This window comes from Idiotropiscis lumnitzeri, chromosome 20 (genome assembly GCF_059441095.1).
Source record: "Idiotropiscis lumnitzeri isolate Australia: NSW breed Sydney's pygmy pipehorse chromosome 20, RoL_Ilum_1.0, whole genome shotgun sequence".
Taxonomy (NCBI): Eukaryota; Metazoa; Chordata; class Actinopteri; order Syngnathiformes; family Syngnathidae; genus Idiotropiscis; species Idiotropiscis lumnitzeri.
Window position 1 is genome coordinate 2,013,842 of NC_142410.1, and position 15,566 is coordinate 2,029,407.

The 15,566-nt window shown below is 49.9% G+C and overlaps 1 non-coding gene across 1 annotated transcript; it reads right to left on the reverse strand.

Annotated features, from left to right (window-relative positions):
* Positions 1-15,225: 15,225 nt before the first annotated feature.
* Positions 15,226-15,298, reverse strand: trnaa-agc (transfer RNA alanine (anticodon AGC)). The gene has a single exon. It is a non-coding gene; the product is annotated as a tRNA-Ala (tRNA).
* Between the last annotated feature and the right edge of the window lie 268 nt (positions 15,299-15,566).

Sequence of the window (15,566 nt, forward strand, 5' to 3'; positions counted from 1 at the left end):
TTCCAGTCCCATCTGGGGTGTTGGCTTTCCCTGTTGCGCCTTCCCTCGGTTGAAACTGATGGATTGTCTTACAACATACAGGCCCAATTAACGTCCTGGTGGCCTAATGGACAAGGCGCTGGCCTCCTACGCCAGGGATTGTGGCTTCAAGTCCCATCTGGGGTCTTGGCTTTTCCTGATCCTTCATTTTGGCTTTTGCTTCTTCCCTCGGTTATTTCTGATGCATTGTCTTCAAACCTTCCATGGTCATTCAAGGGATGGCCCATCAAACGATACTGTTGGTCCAAATTCCCTTCTAGGTTTTAAAAGTTTCCTATTTGTTCATGACGGTACCTTTATGTAAATAATGATGGATTGTCTTAATACATTACCAGACCCGGTCTCCTGGTGGCCTAATGGATAAGGCACTGGCCTCCTGAGCCAGGTTTTGTGTGTTCAAGTCCCATCTGGGATGTTGGTTTTCTCTTGTTGTTCAGTACTCTGACCTTTGCGCCTTCCCTCGATTGGAACTGATGGATTGTCTGAAAACATACTGAGACAATTTATGTCCCAGTGGCCTAATGGACAAGGCACTGGCCTCCTAAGCCAGGGATTGTTGGTTCAAGTCCCGTCTGGGATGCTGTCATTTCCTTGTTGTTCATGTCTTTAACCTTTTGCGCCTTCCTTAGGTTATTACTGATGAATTGTCTGAAAACATACTGAGGCAATTTATGTCCCAGTGGCCTAATGGACCAAGGCGCTGCCCTCCTGAGCCAGGCATGGTGGGTTCAAGTCCAATCTGGGTCGTAGCGGTTTCCTTGCTGTTCATATCTGTGGAATTTACGCCTTCTTCAGGTTGTGACTGATGGGTTGTCTTATAACATTCACAAACATTGTGTGTCCCAGTGTGTTCATGGACAAGGCACTGCCCTCCGAAGCTCCGTGTTGTGGGTTCAAGCGCCATTTGGGATGTTGGTGTTTCTTTGATGTTGAGTAATTTGGCGTTTGCGCCTTAACACCGTAATTACTGATCAATTGTCATAAAACATTCACAGCTTAGTTATGACCTAATGTACAGGCCTTGTGTTTCCTTCCTGGGACATTAGTCCCTTCCCTCGGTTATTACTGTTGGATTCTCTGAAAACATACTGAGTCAATTTATGTCCCAGTGGCCTCATGTACAAGGCACTGGCCTCCTAAATCTGGGATTGTGGGTATAAATCTCTGCTAGGGTGCTTTTCCTTGTTGTCATGTACTGTGCTCTTTGCACATAACCATGGTGATTTCTAATGGATGTGACCGAATGGACAAGACACTGACCTCCTAACCTTTGGGTTATGGGTTCAGGTCCCATCTGGGATGAAGTCATTTCTTTGATGTTAATGACTTTGCCCCTTCCTTGGGTTATTACTGATGAATTGTCTCAAAACCTTCACAGCCAATTTGTGTCCCAGTGGCCTAATGGACAAGGCACTACCCTCTTAAGCCAGGGGTTGTGGGTTCCAGTCCCACCTGGGATGTTGGCTTTTCCTTGTTTTTCGGTACTGTGGCCTTTGCTCCTTCCCTCGGTTGGAACTCATGGATTGTCTTTCAACATACTGACCGAATTAATGTCCCTGTGGCCTAATGTACAAGGCACTGGAATCCGGAACCAAGAATGATGTGTGGAATTCGTGCAAGGATTTTGGCTCTTCCTTGTTGTTCATTACTGTCGAATTTACGCCTAATCGAGGTTATTACTGATGGATTGTCTAAGTACCACCTCAGTCCATGACTGTCCCCATGGCCTAATGGACAAGGCACTGGCCTCCTAAACCAGGCATTGTGGGTTCGAGTCCCATCTGGGTCGTAGTTGTATGTTTGCTGTTCATGAATGTTGCATTTATGCCTTCCTTAGGTGATGACTGATGGGTAGTCTTAAAACATTCGCAGGTATCATGTTTCCCAGTGTCTTAATAGACAAGGCGCTGCCCTCTGAAGCTAGCCGTTGTTGGTTCGATCTCCATCTTGGATGTCGCCTTTTCCTTCTTGCTCGCTACTGTGGCCTTTGCGCTTTCCCTCGGTTGTAACTGATGGATTGTCTGACAACGTACCGACCCAATTCATGTCCCAGTGGCCTAATGGACAAGGCACTGGCCTCTTCAGCCATGGATTATGGGTTCAAGTCCCGTCTGGGATGCTGTCATTTCCTTGTTGTTCATGACTTTGCCCTTTTGCGCCTTCCTTAGCTTATTACTGATGGATTGTCCTAAATCATTTGCTGCATGTTGTGTCCCAGTGGCCTAATGGACCAAGGCACTCCCCTCCTTAGCTAGGCATTGTGGGTTCGAGTCCCATCTGGGTCGTAGTCGTTTCTTTGCTGTTCATGAATGTTGCATTTATGCCTTCTTTAGGTTATTACTGATGGATTGTCTTAAAACATTCTGAGATAGTTTATATACCAGTGACCTAATGGACAAGTCACTGGGCTTTGAAATCAAGAATAGTGAGAACAAATCTCTCCTCAGATGTTGGCTTTTCCTTGTTGTTCGGTGCTGTACTATTTGCACCTAACCGCAGTTATTACTGATCGATCGTCTTAGAATGTATGCCGCCCATAACTCTCCCAGTGGCCTATTGGACGAGGCACTGGCCTCCTAACCCCGGGATTGTGAGTTCAATATCCAACTAGGATATTGGCTTTTCCTGATTGTTCATTGTGGCTTTTGCTTCTTCCCTCGGTTATTTCTGATGCATTGTCTGAAAACGTTCCATGGTCATTCATGTCGCAGTGGCCTGGTGGACAAGGCATTGCCCACCAAAGGCAAATACTGTTGGTCCAAATTCTCTTCTGGGTTGTAATAGTTTCCTTGTTGTTCATGACAGTACCTTGCGCGTTCCTTAGGATAATACTGATGGATTGTCTCAAAACGTTCCCAGCCGTCTTGTGTCCAGGAGGCCTAATGGATAAGGCTCTGGCCTCCTAAGCCAGCCATTGTCGGTTCAAGTCCCATCTGGGATGTTGGCTTTCTCTTGTTCAGTACTCTGACCTTTGCCCCTTCCCTCGGTTGTAATTGATGGATGGTCTTAAAACATACTGAGACAATTTATGTCCCAGTGGCCCAATGTTCAAGGCACTGTTCTCCTAAGCCAAGGATTGTGGTCTCAAGATCCGTCTGGGATGTTGGCTTTTCCTTATCATTCATTTTGGCTTTTTCGTTCCATGGTAATTCATGTCATTAAAGCTCTCCTGAAAGAGAAAAAGAAGGCTTTTGTGTCAGGTAAAGGATAATGTAATCATGGCAGTCATGATCTAAACACAGAGCAAAGGGTAGACTGATAGGAGCCGCCAGCATGACTTTTGTTGTCCCGAAGTAAAGTCCATTGTTTCAGAGGTGTCTCGTTCACACCTCCTATTGTTGCAGCCTTGATCCAATCTTCCTGCAGTCATCTCCTGAGGGTCTTGTCATTAGCATGGTCCAAACTTCGGTTACACTTAAAGGATTTCATACATTTGACTATTAAAGGAATACAGGAATTTGAGCTTGGTGTAGATCATTAGCTGTTGCTGCATCCTGTGTGTGACTGGTGGAGCGAAACGGTGTGTGGGGTGCAGGAATGTGCAAGAATGGAATGTTTTAGAAGCAGACGGTGCTGAGCGAGACGAGATGACTCGGGGGGCAGTGGATGAAGGAGCAGCCTTCAAAAGATCACACGCAGGAGGAGCCACGGGATTCGGCGGGGCAAGAAAGACCAATAAGAGCAAGCTAAAGTTAACTGCAGGATACACATAGCCAATAGAATCATGCCAGGATGCCTTTGTTGTTGTGCTATTTGCATATTGTATAGTATGAATCGTTACTGGGCAACTCGGATGTAGAGTACGTCTGCTGGAGGCAAGAGAGGCGTACAGAGTTGTATTGAGAGGGACCCGAGACCCAGGTGCACATGTAGAAAATCCGTGTTAGGAATAAATCCACTCGTGCGTGAAAATGCCGGCTTCCTGATACCTTTCTATTGCAGAACGAGCGCGCATATTGTTGGATGAGTGAGAGTTGGGTAAGGTCACAAATTGGAGTCAGATTGCTAATTTGAGTATACATTGATTTAAAATTAAATTCCAACATTGATTTAAAACTAAATTCCAACACAGGCGACAAGGAGGAACTGAGGAGAGTGCAACATCAGCTGAGAAGGAGGACCAGAGAGGGGAAAAAGTCCTTCAGGATGTTGCTGGAGGAACAGCTGCAGTTTAATAATGCCAGGGATGTCTGGAGGGGCCTGAAGACCATCTCAGGCCACGGCCAACCAAAGACCCAGAAGGGGGGGGGGGTTTTAGTGGGTAAATGAGTTGACCTATTTTTCATTAGGTTTGATCCGATGCCTGTCCGCTGCTTTAGCCCCCATCAACCCCTCATGCCGCTACGAACGAGACCCTCTCTCCCCCTCTCTCTCCCCCTCTCTCTCCCCTCTTCTCTCCCCTCCTCCCCCCACAGGCTTCAGTTCCCAGCCACATCAGACAACCACCACTTCCTCCTGCTCAGCCCTGTTCATCACAACATCTCAGGTGAAGAACCAGCTGAGGAAGATGAAGGCAGCGGGTCCAGATGGGATTAGCTCCCAGCTCCTCAAATCCTGCGCAGACCAGCAGTGTGGAATTGTCCAGCATATGTTCAACCTGAGCCTGAAGCTGGGCAGAGTCCCCCAGCTGTGGAAAACATCCTGCCTGATTCCGGTTCCAAAGACCCCCCAACAGGGGAGCTCAACAACTTCAGACCAGTGGCGCTGACGTCTCATCTGATGAAGACTCTGGAGTGATTGGTCCTCGTCCATCTGCGCCCCCTGGTGAGCTCTTCGATGGACCCACTCCAGTTCGCATACCAGCCTGGCATCAGTGTGGATGATGCCATCATCTACCTGCTCCACACTTCACTCTCCCACCTGGAGAAGACGGGGATCACTGTGAGGATCATGTTCTTTGATTTCTCCAGTGCTTTCAACACCATCCAGCCCACCCTATTGGGAGACAAGCTGGAGCAGGCGGGAGTGGCCCACCACCTCGTCATATGGATCCACGACTACCTCACAAACCGGCCACAGTACGTGAGAACACATGATTGTGTGTCTGATGTGCTCCTCTGCAGCACTTGAGCGCCGCAGGGAACTGTTCCTCTATACCCCGGACTACAAATACAATTCCACTCCCTGTCACCTGCAGAGGTTTTCTGATGACGCTGCGATTGTCGGCCTCATCACTGACGGTGACGATCAGGAGTACAGAGGGGTTACTCAGGGTTTTGTGGACTGGTGTCAGAAGAACCGCCTACAAATCCAAAGAGCTGGTGGTGGATTTCTGCAAGCGTCTGCCCTCTCCACCTGCACCAGTGAAAGGGCAAGGCTCCGAAACCAAGAATGGTGGTTACAAATCTCTGCTCAGATGTTGGCTTTTACTTGTTGTTCCATACTGTGGCATTTGCACCTAACCACCGTTATTACTGATGGATTGTCTTAAAATATATGCAGCCCATTAATGCTTTTGCTTTTCCTTGTTGTTCGGTACTGTGGCCTTAGTGCCTTCCCTCTGTAATTACTGATGGATTACCTTAAAACATACGGAGCCAATTTATGTCCCAGTGGCCTAGTGGACAAGGCACTGGGCTTTGAAATCAAGAATGCTGGGTACAAATCTCTTAAGACAGAAATTGTGTGTATAAATCCCTCCTGTGTTGTTGGCTTTTCCTTGTTGTTCGGTACTGTGGCTTTTGCGCCTTCCCTTGGTTATTACTGATGTATTGGCGTAAAACATACACAGTCAATTTAAGTCCCAGTGGATTAATGGAAAAGGCACTGGCCTCCAAAGCATTGTGGGTTCAAGTTCCATCTGGTATTTTGGCGTTGCTTTGTTGTTCAGTTGTGGTGCCTTCTCATTGTTGTGTGGTTCTGTGACTTTTGTGCCTCCCCTTGATTGAAACTGGTTGATTGTCTTCAAAATACAGAGCTAATTTATGTCCCAGTGGCCTAATATACAAGGCACTGGCCTCCTAAATGAAGGATAGTGTGTATAAGTCCCTTCTGGGGTCTCGGCTTTTCCTTGTTGTTCGTAACTGTGGCTTTTGCGCCTTCCCGCAGTTATTACTGATGGATTGTCTTAAAACATTCACAGAATTCCAGGTGCGCAATGAAGAAGGCCCTCGCCTCCTACAACAGGGATCTTGGTTTCAACAACCATCTGGGATGTTGGCTCTTCCTGGTTGTTTGGTACTTTGGCTTTTGCTTCCGTTGCTTATTACTGATCGATTCTCTTAAAACATACACCTGTGATTTATGTCCCATTGGACAACCTGCTAAACCTCGGATTATGGGTTCGAGTCCCATCTGGGATGTCTGCTTTTCCTTGTTGTTCGGTAATTTGGCTTTTGCGCCTGACCGCAGTTATAACTGATGGATTACTTTATAGTATCCAATGCTAATTTGTGTCCCTTTTGCCTAATGGACAAGCCCCTGTACTCCTAAAACAGGGATTCTGGCTTTGTGACTTCGTTGTCTTTTCCTTGTTGTTCAGTATTTGGGTTTTGCGCCCTTGTGTCTTACTGATGGATTGCCTTAAAGCATTCATAGCTAATCATTGTCACAGTGGCCGTAACGGACAATCCTCTGGCCTACTTAACCAGCTATTGTCTGTTCAAGTCCCGTTTGGGGTCTTGGTTTTTCCTTGTTCGGTTCTGTCTGTTACGCCTACCCTTGGTTATTACTGATGGAATGTCTTAAAACATTTGCGGCTGATTCGTGTCCCAGTAGCCTAATGGACAAGGCAATCCCCTCCACAACCAGGGATTTTGGGTTCAAGTCCTACCTGTGGTGTTGGCATTTCCTTGTTTTTCGATTCTGTGTATGTTGCACCTTCCCTAGGTTATTAACGAAGGATTGTCTTAAAGCATTTCCCACTAACGTGTTTCCCAGTGGCCTAATAGACAAGGCATTGCTCTCCGAAACAAAGTATTCTGGCTTCAAGACCAATTTTGGGTGATGGCTTTTACTCGTTGTTCAGTAGTCCCTTTTGAGTATTCCCTAGGTGGTTACCAGTGGATTTTCTTCAAAGATCTTCTGTGAGTTTGTGTCCCATTGGCCTCAGGGATGAGGCACCGGTTTTCTCAAATCCTATTTGTGTTGTTGGCTATCCTTGTCTTATACTGGGACTTCCCTTGGTGGTAAAGAGTGGATAATCTTAAAACATTTTCTGCCAATTTGTGTCCCACAACCCTATTGGATAAGGCACTGGCCTCCGAAGACACGAATTGTGGATTCAAGTCACAACTGGGATTTTGACTATTCCTTGTTGTTTGGTACGGTGACTTTATTTAGACGAAATTACTGTTGCATTGTCTTTCATTTTTACAATAATAGTGTTTTTTGTTTTTAATTTTATAATGGCATTTTCTGTCATGTTTGCAAATGTCACTGTACATTACACGTGTGTGTGTAAACGTAAACTTGAAAGAAAACCATTCACACTCTTTTGGAATTTGAGTAGTAGGCACAGTGGGCTTACAATGTTGCTGACTTGTTGGAGGCATGGCAACTTTCATGCCAAAGTGTCATGGTCTGTGTTTGTCAATTTTGCGTTTAGTATTTAGTTTCATGTCCTCATAGCACATAGTTCGATTACAGCTCCAGCCTTCCTGTGTGGAGTTTGCGTGTTCTCCCCTGCCTGCATGAGTTTCCTCCGGGTACTCCGCTTTACTCCCACATTCCAAAAACATGCATGTCTGGTTTATTGGTCACTCTAAATTGCCCCGAAGGAAGAGTGTGAGCACGGATGGTTGTCCGTCTATGCGTACCCTGCGATTGGCTGGCAGACAGTTCAGGGTGTACCCTGTCTACTGATGGATGGATATTTTGTTTCATGATTTTCCTTGTGTTCCAATGTCTCTCATTAAAGCTTATTGTAGCCACCTCTGTCGTCCCATTCCCTCGTGTTGACCAATCTGCTCCCTCTAAACCTTTGCGTCTTGTCCAGGTGTTCCCCGTTGTACCGTTAATTTTCTTGTATTTAGTCCCCTGTTTCTTTGTCCACGTCAGTTATCCATGTATTCTGTTGCAAGTTGAGGCCGTTTGTTTTTTGTTTGTTACATTGATCCTTGTCTTGTACTTTGATATTTTTGATTTTCCTAGTTCTTTGTTTGCCTTTTAAATTCCTAAAACCACTCCCCTCATTTGGGTCCACCTACAACCATCCATCCATTATATGTACCGCTTCTCCTCACAAGGGTTGCGGGGGGTGCTGGAGCCTACCCCAGCTATCTTCGGACAGTAGGCAGGGGACGTCCTGAACTGGTTGCCAGCCAATCGCAGGACACACAAAGACGAACAACCATCCGCACTCACACTCATACCTAGGGGCGATTTAGAGTGTCCAATCAACCTGCCATGCATGTTTTTGGAATGTGGGAGAAAACCCCCGCAGGCGGGGGGAGAACATGCAAACTCCACAGAGGATGGCCGGAGCCTTAATCGAACCCACGACCAATGTTGTGTCTCACTAAGAGGCCATCATGCTAATCAGGCGGCCACTGTGCCGGTCCCTGTACACTACAACCAAAACCTGACACCAAGTTATAATCTGTATTGGAAAAAGTGCACTTGTCGGAAAAGGAAATGTCTTTCAATAGTAAGGGCTGCCCAGTGATGGACAGGGGAGGGAGGACTAATGAAATCAAGATGCAGTATACCTGCTATGGCCCATTGTGAATCCACCCTACAATGAGGTATTTTTAATTTCCTTAAATTAATGTTTCTAGACTCAAAGTATTTATTCACATTTTAACAGTCGGGCAAATTCCTTCTCCTGTATAATTGCTTTTCCGCCCGCATGGATCGTGACCTACTGTAGTATAAAACACAGATGCATAAATTATAATACAAAGGAAAAACGTAATCATATCACAGTGATTAAAATTAATTTAATGACAACATTCATTCAATGCCGGAAGTAAATGTCAATAAGGGCCAAAAACAAAATGCTGATCAAAATGACCATCAGCAAACCAAAATCCAAACCCACCAGCCCATTAACGTGGCAGTTTTTCAACTGGTCATTAATTTCACTGCCGTGAAAAATGACTGGCCCACTTTTAATATGAACGTAAAGATAACCCAAGTATACAGCAGATGCCATTTTTAAAGGAAGATTTTATCTAATAAGGAGGAAAAACATACAGTATTCAAAGCTCAGGGCCCTGTGTAAAAATGTCTTGCCGGTCTTGTTAAATCATAAATTAACTGTGGCTAATCAAATTTTGGGGGATGACTGAGGTCAGTGAACTGACCTTACCAAGCCCAATTCCCTCCAGCCCTACTCAACCAAGAAATCACTTAAATACAGTGGTGGGCACTTAAGGCCTTCTCTGCTGGCCTAACATAATCAAGAAATCATCACCATATTCTTCACATTGATGTCACATTATATCATAGTGTTGTAATTTTAGTTTGAGTTTTTATCCAATCAGAATTCAGCTAGCTCTTGTTGCCAAGCAGATTTCACAATACCAGTAGCACGCATTATTCGTCCGAGGCCTTCACATACAATCGTGCGGGCATCTGTTCTATCAAAGCTTTCAGAGTTGATTGACAGTTGCGATAGCCAATCAGATCACGAGTTGATACAGTAAGGTCTTCTCGCTGGCCTTATGCTGAAGGTTATGAACGCGGCTTGTGATTGGATACTCACTCGTTAGGGGGCAGCGCTATGCGGAATCGACACACCCGGAAGTCCTAACTGTCATGATCCGTCCTGTCATGCCGTGTCTCTTTGTTATTGTTTTTCCAGCTGAGTGGGCGTTTCCCTCCAGCCACTTACCTCCTCGATTCATGCCGCCCTAGCGGAACAGACGCGCCACCGGTTGCGCACCAGACTCACATCAACGCCATGATTACCGCTCTACATAAGCCGAGGGAACGGACTCCTCAGCGTCGGAATATTGCTTCCTCGCTCACGACTCATGATCCCACGTCTCGATCTCGTATCTTGTTCTCGCTCTGCATTTGCAGTTGACGCTTTGTGTTTCCTCGTTTGTATCAAGCTAAGGCTACTCTCCTTTTGTTTCTCGTTCGCTCATTTGGCTACCTCTTGCCCTTCAGCGGTAAGCAATTTATGTTCTTTGTTCCTTGCCTTTTGCAAGCGCTTTCTGTTTTGCCGTCAGTTCCCTCTTTCCTGGCGCGACCTTTCCGCCAGCGCGTTTAGTTCACTAGTTGTCGGCACCCTGATTGTACTGATTGGAAGATATATTCCATTAGTAATAATAAATACCCTTGTAAATCCACATCTTGCTGTGTCTGCGATTTTGGGGTCCACCTCGCAACTCCCAGCGTTCGCTGGGAGGCGCGCACAACAGAATATTCCGACCATGGACTCTGCAGACACAGATAAGATCCTAAACGCTTTGGCCAGCCAGGGACGGAGGACGGGACAACAGGAGGCTGAGCTCGCGACGCTCCGCGACGCAGTCGGCCTGTTAGCCCACCGCTTGGAGAATGTTGACGTCCGTATAGGGGCGCTCTGTTCGCAGCCGGCGACAGGGGCCGACCCGAGCCCCCCCGTTTTTTCTGGTCGCGAACCTAACCTACCCCACCCACCCCGCTACGGGGGGGAACCCGGCCACTGTGGACATTTTATCCATCACTGCCGTTTAATTTTCGATCAGCAGCCCTTCACTTACGCCCATGAATAATAGCTTTTATGATGAGTCTCTTGACTGGCCAAGCGAGAGCGTGGGCCATGGCCGTGAGCGATGCCCGTCCGGAGATTCGCTCGTCGTTCCCCGCTTTCCTAACCGAATTCCAGCGGGTGTTTCATCACCCGCTCCGGGGAAAAGAGGCCGGGGCCGAACTCTTGTACTGTACACAAGGGACTCGCTCGGTGGCACATTACTCCATAGCCTTCCGCATTCGCGCAGCGGAAAGCGGATTTGACGACTGCGCGCTGAGGTCCGTGTTTCGCCGCGGTCTAAACTCGGCCCTGAAGGATGAATTGCCGTCCGCGAGGACGCGGCCACGCTAGAGGAGCTCATCAGCCTGGCAATACGTCTAGACAACCGCCTGAGAGAGCGCCGCCGAGAGAGGGGAGCGGAGCAGCGCCGCGGCGAGCCTACGCCCCCCCGATTCCTAGCACCGCCGCCCGCCGATGAGCCGATGCAGCTGGGGGCCGGGCGACTCGACTCGGAGGAGCGACGACGACGGCGCAGCTCGGGAGCCTGCTTCTATTGCGGACAACCGGGACACCAGGTGTCATCATGCCCGACTCGACCGCCGCGCCGGACTGCTCGTCCGACACCTACCGACCAATGTAAGTCAGCCGCCGACCACCCCGTCGCCTTCAGCACCGGGGAGGAGAACTCCAACCCCGATCACCATGGACAGGGGGGCATAGATTCTAAGGACATCGTGAGACTGGAGGTGGACGGGGAGATTACGGGACTGAACACCAGCATCCGGATCCGCGCCTTGATCGACTCGGGCGCAGATGACTGCTTCATTGACTCTGGTTTAGTAACAGAATTGGGTTGTTCGGTCGCGGAACTAGACGAGTCCGAGAGAGTGTGCGATCTTGACGGGCGCCTGCTGGCGGATATCCGACGGGTAACACAGCCACTTACGCTAAAAATATCGGGCAACCATATCGAAAAACGATCATTTTTAGTCATGCCGTCTAGAGCGGCACCGGTCGTCCTCGGGATACCGTGGCTGAAAGCGCACAACCCGGAGATAGATTGGGGGCGAATGGCCATCGAGAATTGGAGCCCCTATTGTTATGCCCACTGCCTGCGTTCGGCAGAGGAAGGGTTAAGGGGCCGGCCCGCTCCCCCCGAAGTCATAAACTTAGAAAACGTGCCCCAAGCCTACCACGACCTACGAGCCGTTTTTAGCAAGGACAACGCCAAGTCCTTACCCCCGCACCGCCCATATGATTGCGCCATCGATCTCCTGCCCAACGCGACCCTGCCGTCAGCGCGCCTATATCAGGTCTCTCATCCCGAGGGAACCGCGATGAAGGATTATATAACCGAGTCCCTCGCAGCCGGTTTGATCCGACCCTCTAAATCCCCGGTAGGGGCCGGTCTCTTCTTCGTGGAGAAAAAAGATAAGACCTTGCGGCCTGTGGTCGATTACAAGGGACTGAACGCCATAACGGTTAAGAATCGCTATCCGCTGCCACTCCTAGACTCCGCGTTCGCCCCAGTGCAATCGGCTGCCGTATTTACCAAATTAGACTTACGTAGCGCATACCACTTGGTGAGGATACGGGCGGGGGACGAGTGGAAGACCGCCTTTAAGACGCCCCTAGGGCAGTTCGAGTACCTGGTTATGCCCTTCGGGTTGTCCAATGCTCCCGCGGTATTCCAAAGTCTAATCAACGACGTGCTAAGAGACATGTTGAACATTTTCTGCTTTGTCTATCTCGATGATATTTTGATTTTTTCCCGCTCCCTCGAAGAGCATCAGCAACACGTCCGGGCCGTGTTGCAGCGGTTGCTAGAGAACAAGCTTTATGTCAAGGCCGAAAAATGTGAGTTTCACCAAAATTCCGTTCAATTCCTGGGGTTTATCGTTGAGGAAGGGCAGATTAGGGCCGACCCGGCCAAGACCCGCGCGGTGGTGGAGTGGCCGGTACCCACCACCCGTAAACAATTACAGCGTTTCTTAGGATTCGCAAACTTCTACCGCCGTTTCATCAGAAACTACAGTCACCAAGCGTTACCCCTTACTCGCCTAACTTCTACTAAAACCCGTTTCGCGTGGAACCCAGAGGCCCAAGCCGCTTTTGACAATTTAAAACGGGCCTTCACGAGACCCCCAGTTCTGCGTCATCCTAATCCTGCTTATGCTTTTGTTGTAGAAGTGGACGCCTCGGATTCGGGAGTGGGGGCGGTCCTATCCCAGCGAAGCCCGGTCGACCAGAAACTCCACCCCTGCGCCTTCTTCTCACGCCGACTAACACCCGCCGAAGCCAACTATGATGTGGGGAACCGAGAACTACTGGCCGTGGTCTTGGCACTCCAGGAGTGGAGACACTGGTTGGAGGGTACCACCGAACCATTCACCGTTTTCACTGACCATAAAAATTTATCATACATCCGCTCTGTTAAAAGACTCAACCCTCGGTTGGCGCGTTGGACCCTACTCCTCAGCCGCTATAACTACACCATGACCTACCGCCCAGGCTCCAGGAATACCAAGCCAGATGCGCTGTCGCGCATCCATGACCCGGCAGAGGAGGAGTCGGAACCCGACTGCGTGGTGCCGAGACACCGCCTGGTGGGAGGTCTGCAGTGGGAGGTGGAGCAACGGATACGAAGAGCGCAGGACAACGCCAACGCCCCACCCGGATGCCCAGCTGGACGGCTGTTCGTGCCGCCCCGATATCGAGCAGAGGTCCTCGAGTGGGGGCACTCGTCCAGGGTGGCTTGTCACCCCGGGTCTCGACGAACCCATGGCCTTATCGGTCAACGCTTCTGGTGGCCCGCGATGGGCAGGGACATCAAGGACTTTGTCAAGGCCTGTCACGCCTCGTGCCTCAAGCAAGGCTTCCCATCAACCTCCGGCGGGTCTTCTACACCCTCTGCCCGTTCCCCCGCGACCTTGGTCGCACATTTCACTGGACTTTGTAACAGGCCTACCGGTCTCCAAGGGAAATTCGGTCATACTTACCATTGTCGACCGCTTTTCTAAATCCGCCCACTTCGTCGCCCTGCCGAAACTTCCGTCAGCGCTGGAAACAGCCGATTTACTCATTCTCCATGTTTTCAGGCTTCACGGCATTCCCTCCGACCTGGTGTCCGACCGGGGGCCGCAGTTCGTGTCGCGAGTGTGGAAACGCTTCTGCCAGTCCCTGGGGGCCACAGCCAGCCTGTCGTCAGGATACCACCCCCAGACCAACGGCCAGTCCGAGCGAACGAACCAGGACTTGGAAGCGGCTCTCAGGTGCGTCTGCCTCGGTCGTCCGTCCTCGTGGGCCGACCAGTTGCCTTGGGTAGAATACGCCCACAATACCCTGATTTCCTCTGCCACTGGGCGCTCGCCCTTCATGACTGCCTACGGGTACCAGCCCCCGCTCTTTCCCACTCAAGCGGGGGTAGAGGAGGTCCCTTCTATCCAGGGACACCTAAAGAGGGCACACCATGTATGGAGGGACGCCAGGGCAGCCCTGTCCCGCACCGCCGAACGGAATCGGCGGATCGCCGACCGCCGCCCCGCCCCAGTCTACAAGGTGGGGGACAAGGCGTGGCTGTCCACCCGGGACCTCAACCTGGCCGGAACCTCCCGCAAGCTGGGACCACGATTCATAGGCCCGTTCGAGGTGGAAGCTGTCCTCAACCCGGTATCCGTCAAGCTCAAACTACCTCCCACCATGAAGATCCATCCGGTCTTCCACGTGTCCCTGCTCAAGCCGGTGTCGTCTTCTCCCATGGCTCCTCCAACCACCCCACCTCCGCCTCCGAGGGTCATCGATGGTGGCCCAGTATATACGGTACGTGAAATCCTGGACTCTAGGCGCAGGGGGAGAGGAATTCAATACCTGGTCGACTGGGAAGGCTACGGCCCGGAGGAACGTCAATGGGTTCCCCGCTCCTGGATCCTGGGTCCATCCCTCATCCGAGACTTCCACGCAGCACACCCGTCAAAACCAGGTGGTCCGCCAAGAGGCGTCCGTTAAGGGGGGGGTACTGTCATGATCCGTCCTGTCATGCCGTGTCTCTTTGTTATTGTTTTTCCAGCTGAGTGGGCGTTTCCCTCCAGCCACTTACCTCCTCGATTCATGCCGCCCTAGCGGAACAGACGCGCCCACCGGTTGCGTACCAGACTCACATCAACGCCATGATTACCGCTCTACATAAGCCGAGGGAACGGACTCCTCAGCGTCGGAATATTGCTTCATCGCTCACGACTCATGATCCCACGTCTCGATCTCGTATCTTGTTCTCGCTCTGCATTTGCAGTTGACGCTTTGTGTTTCCTCGTTTGTATCAAGCTAAGGCTACTCTCCTTTTGTTTCTCGTTCGCTCATTTGGCTACCTCTTGCCCTTCAGCGGTAAGCAATTTATGTTCTTTGTTCCTTGCCTTTTGCAAGTGCTTTCATAATAATAATAATAATAATATTCCCTTTATTAGTCCCACAATGGGGAAATTCGAGATTCGAACCCAGGCCTCCTGGGGAGACTGGGTCCTGAACGCGGCGCCTTAGACCACTCGGCCATCCTGGCAGCCTAATATTGGAGAATGCGGGCATCGATCCCGCTACCTCTCGCATGCTAAGCGAGCGCTCTACCATTTGAGCTAATTCCCCATAAAATTCGAGATTCGAACCCAGGCCTCCTGGGGAGACTGGATCCTGAACGCGGCGCCTTAGACCACTCGGCCATTCTGTTTTGCCGTCAGTTCCCTCTTTCCTGGCGCGACCTTTCCGCCAGCGCGTTTAGTTCACTAGTTGTCGGCACCCTGATTGTACTGATTGGAAGATATATTCCATTAGTAATAATAAATACCCTTGTAAATCCACATCTTGCTGTGTCTGCGATTTTGGGGTCCACCTCGCAACTCCCAGCGTTCGCTGG